Consider the following 12,500-nt stretch of genomic DNA (forward strand, 5'->3'; position numbering starts at 1 on the left):
CATATCAAGCCTCTGCTGTTCTTTCATTTTTCTCTCTACTGCCTCTGCCTCCTCTCACTCCGTCGCTCAGCCGTCACTCACCCGCTCACCCTCCTCTCTCTTCCCCTCTCGACAGAGAGAGAGGTTTGCATCCTCCCTCCTCGTCCCTTCTCGCCCTGTGGAGGTTAGCTCTCTGTTGCGGGGTTGGTTTCACTTCCTTCTTTAAGCCTGTGTTTGTGCTTCTCTCAGGACTTGGCTGGGCATGTGTTGATTTGTTAAGCTGTGTGTTCTCTTTTTGGGGCTCACCTTCTGCTTGCCCACACAGCCACATTGTATTTGGGACTCAAAAGGAGCATGAACTTAGATCAAGATAACTAATAACTGCAACACTGGTTTTTATGTTGATTTCTGTTACACAGGAAAATAATAAGAGACACACCGTTGCTAGGTACTTTATTGAGACCTTGTGACCCTTCTCTCTCTCTCTTTGGTTTTTAAGAAAGGGTCAAGTTTAAAAGGGATCTCACAACATGTAGATAGACATAAGGTTTTTGATCCTATGGATATGGAGAGTGGGGAGTGTGATTTTAGCATACTTGGTGCAATGGCAGGCTGCAGTCAATTTTTCCACAATCCAACACACACTCATACAGTGCAGTGTATTTACTGACAAACACTCAACATCTCACTCACAGAGCAATTCAAAACTTTGAACGATGTCTGGCTCTGGGGAGAAGGAGGGGAGAATCCTGGAGTGAGTCTCAGTCTCCCCCCTTCTCCTCAGCCTCTCTTCTCTCCTCATTCACCCCCCCCCCCCCCTCATCTGCCTCCCCATTCTACTCGTTCCCCTCCTTCTCCCCCTCCGTCCCCCTTATGTTGGCCCACAGGAACTCTGAGAAATATGCTGATGGGGGATATTTTGAAAGTAAGGTGGACGGAGGCCAACACTATGTTTTTACTAGCTTCCTGTGCTTAGGGCTAGAAACACAGATAGGGAATCAGATAGGGGGCAGGGATAGGAACATCTTCCAATATCTTCCCTTCTCCGTATCCCTCAAGCATTAGATTCAGGAGAAAGTCAACTCACCTGGCTATGGATGTGATGTGAGTAATAAATACATCTATTGAGTTCATTGTTAAAGACAGCCTAAGTGGATCCCTCTCTTTTCTCATTGAAGATGGGTGGTGGGGTGGTATCCTCTACAGGTTTGGGGTTCAAGAGAGACTTTGCCTCCTCTCTGTTTTGTGTTGCAGTTTGTTTACCCGTTGGTAGTCAGATTTAGCATGTGGTGCTGATGAAAGGCAGCGCATCTTCATCTAGAACCTGGATGAACATCTTTCCAACCGAACACAATGCTTCCAAACTCGACCTGATGTGCAAAACCATATTTATTTTTTTCAACAACAAAAAAATACTAAATCTCAAAGAACTAAAGTTCAACTACGTTTCATATTGTTGAAAGAGGATTTTATTGAGGATACTGATGGTCTGGTATTCTTTGAACAAGGCCCACTGGATACACTCTCCCACTCAGCATTGCATTAGTCACCCACACAGAGCCCGTGACCTAGCTGCTGTACCGACCTGCAATGTGAACCAGTGTCTGACCTCACGCGGTGAGAGAGAAAGAGAGCTTCAAAAGGGCAGAAGCGACAGAGGCTGGGGAAGGTTGTCCTCTCGCATTGTGCGCATAACACAAAAGGTGTTTCCATGGCATTTCCTCTGCCTACGCGCTCTCCCGCTAGCTAGTTAGGAATAGCATAGCAATAGGCTTTATGCTGGCTAGCAATAGGCTATGTTGTATGCTAGCGATCTAGTTAGTTATTCCTGGAGGTTTCAGTCTTCTCCCGCGGCTCAGGTTCTTTCCAAAACAGCCCGGCCAAAAGGCCACCAACAAATCCACAGGACAATATCAGGCCCCTTCACCATCAGGCCCATGACTAAGCTAAATTAATATTAAAGAGAATTACAGACTGCCTGAAGTCAAACTCAGAAACTAGGTAATTAATTGATTGAGCGGGAAGTTCCTCGGAGAGACCAGGCAGGAAGAAGTGTTGTTTATCTCTGTTGTTATTAAGGCATATCTAGTATCTGATCCCTAGGAGCATATGGACCCATGTCAAATATCTAGAGGTATACCGTATACAACGTTATATTATTAATTTGTATGACATACAAGTATTTTCTATCTGTGGAATCTGTAGTGTGTTCACTCTGGGGAAATTATATTGGTGAAGGTTTTTCAGTGCAATTAATACATATGTTTTGCCTGTGGATTCTTTGAACTAGCACAGTTGGTTGGAGAGGATGGAGGTTATCCACATGTTTACATAACAAGCATATGGGCTTCCATTGTTGATAAAAGGATATCCACTTGGCAGTAGACAATAGAATAGGCTATGTTCTACATAAGTTGTCCCAATTCGTGTATCGACTCTTGGAAGCACGATAAAGTGTCCTCTGAGTATGAATTGTTATACAGTGTTGAGATGTATCACTGTTGGAAACCAATGGAACAGACAATGATTCTGCATTTGGAAGATTGTCCATTCCCTAGTCTAACGGCATTCCAAGTGGTCTCGTATTGGGAGCACGCCGGAATACCAGCGTTATTGGAGCTATCAGGACCTTGGACAGGGACGCCCAATGTGTCAACATACTGGATATTCCTTCCCGTTCTCTGGATTGAAAAGAAAGAGAATGCCTCCGGGCCACCGTATACATGTCCTGCTGTTGTTTACATTGTACTGTCGGACCTAATGTTTGCCATATTGCTCACTTACCAATATGTCATTTGCATAGCACTATCTGAATTCTCACTTCCATACAGTTCAGATAAACTCACCATCGATTCTTTTCAAAGTCCTGGAAAATGAAAGTGGGAAAAAAGTATTGCCTCCTTTCTCAAACCGTCTGTGATGAGGCTCGTTCAAGTGTTTGCCACGTTTTCCTCAAGTTTCGGAGACGCATGTCATGAACGAAACACGGTGCAGTGGCGGCGGTGCATTCTGGTGCCAGCTGGCAAGCAAACAAGTCCCCTAGACAACCACAGGGCCAGCTGGAAGCCTGCCACACACATTTAACATGCTCCTCACCATGTTCAATGTAATGCAGAACTTTATCAGCCCCAACCCTCCACTGCTACAACACGGCACTAATGATGTGGGTCATGAATAAATGCATCGCCGGACTGTGTTTATTTACTCTGAAGATGTTATATATTCAAGTGATGGTACGCCAAAGATGAAACAGTCTCTCTCTCTCGTTTTAAGAGGCATTTGAAAACTTCATTAAGATTAGCCCAGTCCACCTTTTTTTGAGATGACTAAGAAAATGTAAGACTCATTGACATTTTCAGTTGACTTAAGCCCAAGGGAACATAACTGGTTAAGTATATTACCCTTCCAGCAGCTTCATTAACCGGTTTAAACTGTTTTTACCAACACTATTTTCACACAATTTGATAGAGGAACATACTGTACGTTGTCCACAGTGTGTTCAGCTGTCACACATTTTGTGCTATTTTAACTTCGGTCTACCTGAAATACTTCACATTCCTTTAACACACCACACCAGCTGTACTCCAGCAAGATACGTTCTGTAAGAAGCGAGCACAGTACTGATTGCACAGAGCAATGTATGACGCTAACGGGTGGTGTGCTTTTCTTCTTCTTCTCTCCAGACGATACCTATCGTCGAGTCATTTATCTTACGAGGTCGCCGGCACGGAACATTGAGTTCCTTTTATCAACTGCCAGACCCTTTCAGCTGCAAGGAATTATTGGCTACAAGTTTGTTGAGGCACGCCAGAAAAATGACACAGGACAAAGAATCAAGTTCCCATAGATTCTGTATTTGTATTTGCAAATAATGAACATGATTAGCGGTTGAAATTGTCAACCTGTGACGCCATGTGAAATCGTCAATAGTCACTGGATAGGTGGACATTGTTAGATTACTTTAGGGAGGCACGTGGGCTCAACAGATTGCTTGTATTATTTAACGTTGCATAATATCAGAAATACTAGTCTAAATCATGTGAATTAATTATTGGCCTTACATGAACCAGGTTCCATCTAAAGAGCCTGGTGCAAATTAGAAATAAAGTGTAACATTACGAAGATGGTTTCGATATGTCAATCAATCAAAGCAGTACTTTAGTATTTACGCAGTAGCACACAAACAATTTTGCCAGAAGAATGTAGTGGAACATAGTGGAGGGGGAGGAAGGGCTTCACCCTTCTCCTGCAGCCTTTCAATTACAGCCCAGAGTTCATCCGGATGGCACCCTATACTCTATATAGTGCACCACTTTTGACCAGAGCCCTATGGGCCCTGGTCAAAACTAGTGCACTACATAGGGAATAGGGTGCCATTTGGGACTCAGGCCTGGATATCCATGGCTGATTGGAATGTGGCGTCAGCCAGCACAAAAGGCTCTGCTTGGCCCCTCGCCAAGCCCCCGTCACTCACTCACTGGGCAGGCGCTGGAAGCCACCCAAGGTTACTCCGTCAATGGGCTCGACGACTTCTAACTAACTCCCTCGCCCGCCCTCAACAACTCACCCTCTCTCTCACTCTTCCTCCTTCTGCCTTACTCACCCTCGCCAAGCAGTACAAGTTGATGCATCTGTTAGGTGAACTTGACCTAACAGATGCAACCCGCTATTATTTCACTCGTCAGTTTCCATCTCCTTTGTTTTATGTAACACAATGTTTGGGGCAAATCCTAACTTCCACATAAATTGATTTTTTTCACTTAGTCTCCCATTGGCATCAATGCGTGACTATGTGAACATTTGACTTAAGTGGAAGTTAGAATTCACTGTTCAGTGTGGAGACTTTCTGGTTAGGTTACACTGTTATTGGCTTAGGGAAGTAAACTGTAGTCTGCTAGGTTTGGGGTTTAAGTGTGACTGCCCATAGCGAAGTTTAACGTTCCCTCCTTCTTCCTAATCCCATTTCCTTAAAACCCTAGGTGTCCCTGCATCCTGCCTGGGGGATCCCATCATGTGTTCCTACCAGATTATAGGGATCATCTTACAAACTAGTCATCCCATTCCCTCCACCAAATGTACAGTACCAAGCCTGTAACATAAGTGTTTTGGAATTCAAGAAATTATCCACAACTCTGGTACTTAGGTGTTGTGGGTGGCAAATATTTATACGCTAGAGATACAGTATGGTTCTATTGTGGTGTGGTCTGAATATCGATCAGTATGTTGTAGCAAAGATTTTCTGAATACAGGTCCTGGGGACCCAAAGGAGTGACCTTTTTTAGATTTTGCCCTAGAACTACCCACCTGATTCCACTAATCAAAGGTTTGATTATGAGTTGATTAGTTGAATCAGGTGTGTAGTTCCCCAGGACCAGGATGAAGAAACACTGTTGTATCCTGTGACTCTCAACACTTATTAAAAGTGTTCATTTGAATCCTTCAGCTTTCCAGTGACGAATTTGAAACAAGAATGAGTCTTCGTTTTACTTCAAACAATCCCATTTTAAGCTTTCAGGAAGCACCTAGTACATTAAGGCACCACTGGGCTGGTTTGAGAACGTTCCCTGAGGCTATTCAGGTGAATATGACAACTCACCGTCCTGCTGTCAACTGTTACCTTTTCCTCTGCCAATAGTGCCATGTCCCGCCAATTGTATCATACCTTCTTTGTTAAAAAACGTACCCTACTCTCTTTATTCTCATCCCCCTCCCACCCACCCCCTCCCATACCCAAGAAGAGTTTGGGGAAGCCCCCCTTTCCCCCTCACACCCCCCATGCATCCCGCAGAAATCAGGAGAGATTCTAAATTAGGAAGGGGGATTAAGCCCTACTCCGTAACCCCCCGCCCCATAATCCACCAAAACAATGCTTTCTAACGTAGAGCGAGAGGTCGGGAGGCGTGGGTAAATACTCTCTGTCGGTTACTCCTTATGGTTGCTTTCCCTCGGAAAAGACGCACATACAGGCAGCTCGTTTGGTTTCCAGTACGACCCCCTTTTTCATAATCCTCTATAGTATAGCGTAATGAGGTAACAGGGGAGATGGGTGTAATATGCGCTAATAGGGTCGGCGGGAGCTGATTTTATTGGGATCAGCATTGGCACAAGGGCGTTGGTAACTTGGGCGCTGTTAAGCTGTATTGTTAATTGCAATGGTGGTTTCGACATCAACCATAACAACACAAGCCCCGTCAATGATGAGAAGGAGGTGGATTACAATAATATTACTGATGACCAATGATGTAAGACAGTGGCTATGCAATGAAATAGGGGCCCTGTTTTAAATATGTCAACGAGCTATAGCAGGCCATGGGATGCACTTTTAATTCCATCACTATGTCAAGTTTTATTAAAACCCATTTGTCACAAAGAGAGAGAGAGAGAGGAAGAGAGAGGGAAAGAGAGAGAAAGAGAGGGAGAGAAAGGCATAGAGGAGTGATTTGCTGGGGGTAATAATGGGGATAGGAAGAGTGATTTGCTGGGGGTAATAATGGGGATAGGAGTGGAAGGGGGAGGGTGTTTTGGCTTGCGTGGGGGTAGGGTAGAGTGAGGAGAGGTGTGTTGGCATCACCTTAGGGAGTGGGCCTGAGAGGGGAAGAGAGAAAGGGACAGAGAGGGGGAGACAGGGGCTCACCACGAGAGATTAATGATGGAACAGGTGTACTCAGGACAAGGGGGACCAATGCCCACCAAGTCCCTCTACCCCTCCATCCCACCAGCCCAGCCACAAATCCCCACCCCACTCCACCCCACTCCACCCCACCTCCATGCCCATTTGTTACTGTCTTTGGAGTCCATCAAGGTTTAACGTTGTGCCCCTTGATTTTCCTCGAGTTCCAGGCAGAAAGACTAGACAGCACATCTAAACCCATCAGCTCTTTGGTCCCCTCAGCTCAGACACACACACTGATTATTAATTGCCTTAATTCAAGCCTAATTATGCTCCCTCACTTCTCGAAACAAGGAAGGGAATTCCTTCAGATCAGCTACAATGAGCGTTGTGTTGTTCAGACCCAAGCGTTCACATCGCTTGTGTCTGTAATGTTAGCACTTTTTGATGTGTTCCCTTTCAACGTTAACCCGGATTAATAACGGCGTCACGTCAGCCATTTTGAAGTAGTAGACCTTGCTTGTGCGGAGTGAGCATTTATTTGTTTTCGCATGCAGCGCAGGCTGGGTTTTATGGAAGGATGTGTGTGCGTGTGTGTGTGCGTGTGTGTGTCCGTGCATGTGCGCATGGCTTTGAGTGTATGCGCCCAGTTCCCTGGCCACCTTCCTATCTCCCTGCTTTCTGCATGTGTGTGTGTGTGTGGCAGTCACTTTCCCTTTCCCTGTCAGAACGCTTAGACTTGGCACAGGGTTCTGATGTGCCATCAAAGTCTCCTACACCCCCCCCCCTCCTCATCGCTTGTCATCTCCTGCCTAACCCACGCGCCCCCCAGGACCCCCAATCTACCTCCAATCAAAAGGAAATTAAATGATTCATTATGTCTCCCTCCCATCTCATCATGTAAAAACATTAAATATAAAAGAAAGAGAAGTGGTTCGAACTTCGAACACTTTTATAATGCCTTCCTCCTCCCGGTTCAGACTGAATAGTACATGACGGGAGGAGAGGAGTAAAATGAAGTGTGACAACATATGAATTTCAAATTTCCGCGGAGACATCAAAGTGTGCCATCCCGGGTGCCTCCCGACAAGGACACTTTCTGATTTTTAATTCCGTCCCCTGATTGTATCGTGGGGCCCTCACGAAGAATGGGAGCTGCCAATGAGTGGCATCAGGCTTGGAGAGATAGAGACGGAGTAGAGAGAGGAGTAGGGGAGGCGGTAGAAGAGAGGGAGAAGAGAGGGAGATAGATAGATCATAGGGGGGTAAGAAGAGGAGACGGAGGAGGAGGAAGGAGAGAAGAAAGGGGAAGCTCCTCCAAACATGGCGGCCTGGCTCTTTGTTGTCGAAGCGATCACAGAGCTTCTTTCATCAGACTGAGAGAAGACGAGAGCAAGAGAGAGCTCTCCACTCCTCCACTCCTCTCTGTTTGGGTGATGGGGACAGGGAGGGAGAGGAGGGGGGGGGGGCAGCAGTGCACCCCTCAACGCACACACATTACAGTCCAAGGCTCTTCTCCCAAGGACTTACTCTCATGTTGAAGAATTACAAAGGCAATACGTCTGGGCCTACGTGTGTGTTGTGTGTGCGTGCATGCGTGTGTGTGTCTCTGTGAACGTATACATTTGTGTACTGTATATGCTTGAATGTAATATCTGTCGATCTTCACCACCAAACATGGTTTGGCACCGATATAAACTCTGCTCTGGGATGATAAACATTGTTTAAGTCAAAATTTCCACGAGGCTTCTGCATTTCCTGGCTGTGCAGGGATAGCAGACCATAAAATTAGAATTAGTACCCTCAATATGGCGGACATGTAGCAGACGAATGCTGCTGTATAATTGCCTTGGAGGGTCTCAGCAAGACCCTATGAGGCCTCTGGCGTCCTGCTACCACGGCGGAGATTCTGTTCCTTGCCACACGGCAGCTATGCCGGCCCAGCCTGCCATGCTACCCTCTCTGCTCCGTGCCGGGGGCCACACAGCCCAGAGGTGGCCCTCCCAGCACCCCTGCAACCACCACCCTGCTGGGAGGCAAGGGAAACCTTATGCGCAAAACACAGGGGTCACAAAGGCCACACACACCACACACTGCGAGTGTTTGAGACTGACTTAGGCCTAGATTCAATCAGATCAAGCACTAACCACTGATATCCGACACCCACATAGCTGATGTTTTGGTAGTGTCGAAGGTGTAACTGTGTCGGAGGTGTAACTGCATTGGAGCTGTCAAATCAGTGAGCAGCTGCTCTTGATCATTGTCAGGAAGCTACACCCGTCCCACTGGCGTTAGAAGATCAGAATGAGAAGTGTAGGCTAAATAGAAAATCATTAAACGAAATAATGAGGATTTCTATCAGCCTAATCTAGGTGTAGATTACATATCACATTCCAGTGTCCGAACACGTTAACAAGGCTGCATGGGATTTCACTTAATGTGACTCCGTGCAGCCAATGGCAATGTTCGCTTTAGGTATAATGCCGGGAGATGCATGTGGATTTGACAGCTCTAACACAGTTCCACCTCCGACAAAACAACCGCTATGCGGATGTCAGCTAAAATGTATCTGATTGAATCGAGCCCTGAATTGCAGTCAGAAAGTATGGAATCTCCAAATCACCTTGCATCTCAAACAACTCCTCGCTGTGTGATGAAGATTAGCGATTCTGTGCCTTGCTCAAACCCGCTAACAGACTGGATACATTTAGTCAATATTGGAGACCAATCATTTTTGGCTTCTTTGTTTTCTTTATCCGGCTTGAAAACAACAAAGAACATTTTCTGTACACCTTATGTCATGTTTTTTGGTTCAATATCACAACATAAATATCATCAAAACCCTGATGAATCATCAAAACGGTGAAGCGTGGGATGATGAATAGTGGGATGTGGGGGAAATGTGGAACATGGATCCAGTTCAAAGCGGTGAAGCCGCTCCGTCAGTTTAAGATTTTGCTCTGTTTGAAGAAGTACTCAAAACAGTCAAATGAGTACTATTAATCACAAGCCGATGAAGTGAGAGAGTTTGCAGGATGAGAGAGAGCAGAGGTATGTGACCGAGTGCCTGTAGGCCTCATAGGCTTTACCTGGGTGCGTGTGGGGCTGGCGGCATCTCACTAGAGCACACCTGGGTTTTTAATTGCTGGGGGGGGGGGGGGGGGGGGTGACCATACTGTGCGGAGCGGTGCAAGAGCATTTGTGATGTCCACCCCATACAACAGCCATGATCACAAATCTGATGAAATCTTATCACGTTTCTTCCCTGAAAAGTATGCAACACGTGTAAGTCTCCTCACAGGCCTCGCACCCCTGGCATTTCTTTCAGGGTGCAATGTAAAACTGAAAGTCTATATGGTAATCCGTACAACATTATGTTTCGCCTTAGATTACATCAAATTGTCCTTATAAGAGCAACAGATGATGAGACAGCAGAAACGTCTATTTGAGTATTGAGGTTATTTCTCTGTCTGTGTGTGATGTTCCTATGCAATAAAATATTATCCGTATTGACCAGACACACTTGAAATGACACACATGCACACACACATGCACAAACAAACGCACACACACACCCACACAACAAATTGTGTAGAAAGAAAACCATGAAATTAGGAAGGGGGTCAGTTCTGCCCATACCCCCCACCTCCACCACCCTCTACTCCCAAAACACTCCCACCCACTCCTCCTTTCCCTGTCGCCCAGTCGTCCCAGAGAGAGAAAGCTGTGGAGGGGTGCAGAAGCAGCTGGGAGACGCTGAGCCACAATGGCCCTTCAGGGGGAGACAGCCTTAATCCCTCCCCCGTCCCACAGCGACACTGAAAGGCGAGCTGTCACTCAAACACGGGCACCCTCGGGTCTCTGAGATGGGCGCACTGTTAGGATTCTCGGATTTAGGATTTACCTTCCACCCCCCCTAACCTCCCCTTCCTCATATTCCTCCTGCTCTTAGGCAGCTGGATAAAACCCACCACCAGACTGTATTGTACATTTTGTGTGTGTGTGAGTGTGAGTGTGAGTGTGAGTGTGTGTGTGTGTGCGTGTGTGCGTGCGTGCAAGAGAGACAGAGAGAGAGAGAGAGCACAGTATATGAAATGCAATCTTTGGTTTGAACATCCCTTTGAACATTTTGATAAATACAAGAAATGTAACTAATTAAAAATGATAGTGTGACGGGTTAAAATAGATTTTATTTAAATATTTCTTTATTTGGATGCTTTGCATAGTCATTACACGGATTTAAATAATGCATTACAATACATGATATTACTGTAACACATTGTCAATTAAAATGAGTAGTTCATTAATGGAATTCAATGAAGCAGCATTAGGCTATATCATTCAAACTGCTACAGCATAGTGAAGAGCCTTCGGATGCATTTTCTGTGAGTGTTTAGTAGCACACAGTGACACACACACACACACACACACACACACACACACACAGTGAACACTTACTTTGAGGTGTCAGTCTGTAATGTTCCCTGGCAGTGTGTGTGTGTGTGTGTGTGTGTGTGTGTGTGTGTGTGTGTGTGTGTGTGTGTGTGTGTGTGTGTGTGTGTGTGTGTGTGCGCACAGCTGATCAGTGCACAACTCATCAGAGAGAGAGAGAGAGAGAGAGTGTTTGAGTGTGTCTCCTACTGTGTATGGACCTACGTATATCAGCCTGTAAGAGATGATGGGTATAAAGACATTGGCGACAGGGGGAAGCTGCTTCCTCCCAGGCCCATCTAGCCTGGATCCAGCCTTCCCTCCCCGTGGTTCTGGAGGAGTGGCTGCCATCCATTACCCAGGGCTTGAGCAGTTAACAGAGCTGGCTGCCATCCATTACCCAGGGCTGGAGCAGTTAACAGAGCTGGCTGCCATCCATTACCCAGAGCTGGAGCAGTTAACAGAGCTGGCTGCCATCCATTACCCAGAGCTGGAGCAGTTAACAGAGCTGGCTGCCATCCATTACCTAGGGTTGGAGCAGTTAACAGAGTGGCTGCCATCCATTACCCAGGGCTGGAGCAGTTAACAGAGTGGCTGCCATCCATTACCTGGGGCTGGAGCAGTTAACAGAGCTGGCTGTCATCCATTACCCAGGGCTGGAGCAGTTAACAGAGTGGCTGCCATCCATTACCCAGGGCTGGAGCAGTTAACAGAGCTGGCTGTCATCCATTACCCAGGGCTAGAGCAGTTAACAGAGTGGCTGCCATCCATTACCCAGGGCTTGAGCAGTTAACATAGCGGCTGCTCCGGGACACGGGAGAGGGATGGATTCAGTGGGGCTGTATCGTTAATTTACTATACTGTCAACACCAGTGTGTGCGTGCGTGCGTGTGCGTGTGTGTGTGTGTGTGTGTTTGTGAGAGTGAGTGAGAAAGAGAGAGAGAAAGAAAGAAAAAAGAAAGAGAAAGAGAGAGACGGTGTGTGGGGGGGGGGCAGTGTGTGTGTGGATACATGCGTGTCTGTGTGCGTGTGATTATGTGATAGATCCGTCCCTGTGTGTGATGTCAAATCACCCATAAGTAACCACGATAATAAAGCAGTAATGGTTATATGAATCAATGAATGGATGAAGATTAATTAAGATGAAGTAATACTATAAAGTCTGAGCACAATGTGTCTGAGAAAAGAATGAACAGTATATATGAATGCAAGCCTTCCAGATGCGCAGAAATATAAAATGAGTCAACACGCTACCAGATTTAGACTTTAGAAAACTGACACGAAGCATATGTACACTTCATATTTAATGTCTCCCCCTCCATCACAAACCAAACCACAGAGCAGCCCTCCACGGCAAAGCCCACCGCAGAGCAAGTTTTAATGGTAAATCAACAAAGCCCCACATGAAAGAAAGGCTAGCTTTCCAGTTTGCAGGCTGAGGAATTATTCATCAATGATGTAGCGGGCACTGCAGGCCAAA

General features: G+C 46.2%; 1 long non-coding RNA gene across 1 annotated transcript in view; it reads right to left on the reverse strand.

The window, feature by feature from the left end:
* Positions 1 to 11,133: 11,133 nt before the first annotated feature.
* The window catches only part of LOC116353657 (uncharacterized), a 9,510-nt gene continuing 8,143 nt past the window's right edge, over positions 11,134 to 12,500 (reverse strand). Inside the window, exon 4 of the long non-coding RNA XR_004203217.1 lies at positions 11,134 to 12,500. This exon is cut by the window's right edge and continues 2,833 nt beyond it. This is a non-coding gene — a long non-coding RNA (uncharacterized LOC116353657).

The sequence above is a fragment of the Oncorhynchus kisutch genome, linkage group LG2 (assembly GCF_002021735.2).
Source record: "Oncorhynchus kisutch isolate 150728-3 linkage group LG2, Okis_V2, whole genome shotgun sequence".
NCBI lineage: Eukaryota > Metazoa > Chordata > Actinopteri > Salmoniformes > Salmonidae > Oncorhynchus > Oncorhynchus kisutch.